Source organism: Macrobrachium nipponense, chromosome 21, assembly GCF_015104395.2.
Source record: "Macrobrachium nipponense isolate FS-2020 chromosome 21, ASM1510439v2, whole genome shotgun sequence".
NCBI classification, from domain to species: Eukaryota; Metazoa; Arthropoda; class Malacostraca; order Decapoda; family Palaemonidae; genus Macrobrachium; species Macrobrachium nipponense.
In genome coordinates, this window is record NC_087212.1 from 10347752 (window position 1) to 10350251 (window position 2500).

At 36.2% G+C, this 2500-nt stretch overlaps 1 protein-coding gene across 2 annotated transcripts in view; it reads right to left on the minus strand.

Moving 5' to 3' along the window:
- The window catches only part of LOC135197780 (thiopurine S-methyltransferase-like), a 16307-nt gene that overhangs the window by 10760 nt on the left and 3047 nt on the right, over positions 1-2500 (minus strand). The gene's annotated exons all lie outside the window — the stretch shown is intronic.

Below are 2500 nucleotides of genomic sequence, written 5' to 3' on the forward strand. Positions count from 1 at the left end.
TTAGTTCGCCTTACGAAAGCAGTGAAGGTGGAATTTTCCTTGTAGTAGTCTCTCTCTCTCTCTCTCTCTCTCTCTCTCTCTCTCTCTCTCTGATCGTCTCTCTCATCACTCTCTCTCTCTCTCCTCTATATATATATATATATATATATATATATATATATATATATATATATATATATCATTCCCATTATCGTACGGTGCGTGTTTATAAAAGACAATCTATCTTTGCGGTTTTTTCGTAAGTGTCAGCACGAATTTTGTCGAAAATCATCGGCATCGCCGCCTACAATGCTACGTGACGCAGTGTCCCATTGTTAGTTTCCGGCACATATGTCTTTTGCGTTTTTACCTCCACAGATCTCCAGCCTCTCATCTCATATTTCTCATCGAGGTAGGGCTACCTAGTAGGTCTTCACTCCTTTCTTCGTGTCCACAGCAACATAGCTGACACTGTCAAGTGCGATTCTCCCCGGGATGGCTCGATGGAAAAGCCCAAGCCGGCTCCATCTTTGCATCATTACTTCATCTGTATGGGACTAACGTAATTTCCTTTACCCTATCTCATCTCATTCTGTCTCGCCATCTGGCTCCTAAATAGCAATAGAAATCGTACTTGACTTATTTACGATCCTACTTCCGTATGCAATTTTGGTCTATTTGAATTCCAAATCTTATTCAGTCTAGATATTATTAGATTTACCTTTTATAGTCTTTTACTAAATTCCTGCTCATCTAAACCTGTCCTGGACATCGTTCGTAAATTACTTAAAGATTCGTTTTCATTAATTGTAACTCCATCTGATGCAATTTCATCCCTTCGTGCATGCTCTAGTAGACTCATGGTTTCACTAGGCGCCTTTTTGCGCTTATAGTTGGATGACACCCGAAGTGTGGTGTTATTGCAACGGTTTTCCGCTTACATTTGCTAGCCTGCCTGCAAGAGGGGCTTTTTGTTGTTATTATTGTTATTATTATTGTTATTATTATTATATATATAAGATATATATTATATATATATATAGTTAAATTTTCATGGGTGGTTGGTTGCGGGATCATGCCCATTGTGTCCCTTTCCTGGAAAATTCGGTATGGCATAGTTGACATAAAGAGTGGTTTATGTAACTGGTGTATAGTCGGCTGTGGTGGGTCGCCGCTAGTGTGAAGAAGGCCGTAGGCTCAGCAAACATGAATGGAAGTTAGTGTATGAATGTGGTAAAGAACTTTAGAAACACACACATTATATAAATTTAATTTATATGTAATAATATATATATATATATCATATATATATATATATATATACACACACACACATATATATATAATATATGTATTATTATATATAAATATATATTATTATATTATATATATATGTTAATATATATATATATGTATATATATATGTATATATATATATATATATATATATATATATATATATATATATAATGTGTGGATAAACGAGTACTGTGACGATGGTTGAATGGAAACATGGAAATTTTAACAATTAATATTACCATGGGTGTTTGAATAATGAAATTTGATTTTGATTGGTATTTGCGAGTAAATTTAATGAATAATGATTGGATGAGAGAAGAGCTGAGTAACAGAGTAGGTGAGGCAAGGAAGGTAGTAGCTTGTGAGGCTAAAAGATTGGTAAGAGACAGAGAATGTCTGTGGAAGGCAAGGTGGAAATATGTGCAGAATATCCTTTCTTGTTTTCTGTAAAATTTCAACTGCAAACCCCTTTTGAACGGTCGGCAAACCATAACATCAAAAGGTCTCCAAATTAAAATCAGTTTGTATGGAGAGACAAGTTTTGGAAGTGAAGTGTGGATGCTGAATGAATAAAATTTTGAAGTTGTTCGGATGAATAACTTTTTTCGAAAGTAGTACACAGTGTTAATAAATGTAAAAAAAGATAATAATGTAGACATCCATCGAAGTCGTACAAGGAAGTAGTTTGGTCATATGGAAAGAATGGAGGACATTAAGTAGTTGACATAATCGTATACCTCGGAGCTATTAGGAAGGAACCCCATTGAAAGTGCATTGGAAAAAAGGCATTGATGCAGTTATGCCGAGGGGAATTGACGTGCTGCTGATGAGTCTCATGTGTAAGTGTATGAGGAAGTTAATGCTGTGGAAATTAGCGTATGAATGTGGCAGCGAATGCTGTTTTTTTTTTTTTCTAGAGTCTCCCCCTGCTGGAAAAATGATTTCATATTGAACATGAATGCCAGCAGCAGTAACTTGATCACACTGATCCGCAGTCTTGACCACCAAGAGATGCCACAATGTCGGCATTTAAGTCCCTTGATCCCCCATGGGGCGTGGTATGTTGCAAGTAGCCACATCGCAAGTTGCTTCCTGAAAGCAGTGAGGGTTAGCACCTTCTGGAGAAGACAGTCCAAAGGGCAAAAGGCGTTTGTGTGTGTGTGTGTGTGTGTATATATATATAAATTCGTGTATATGGATATATATATATGTTTATGTAGAT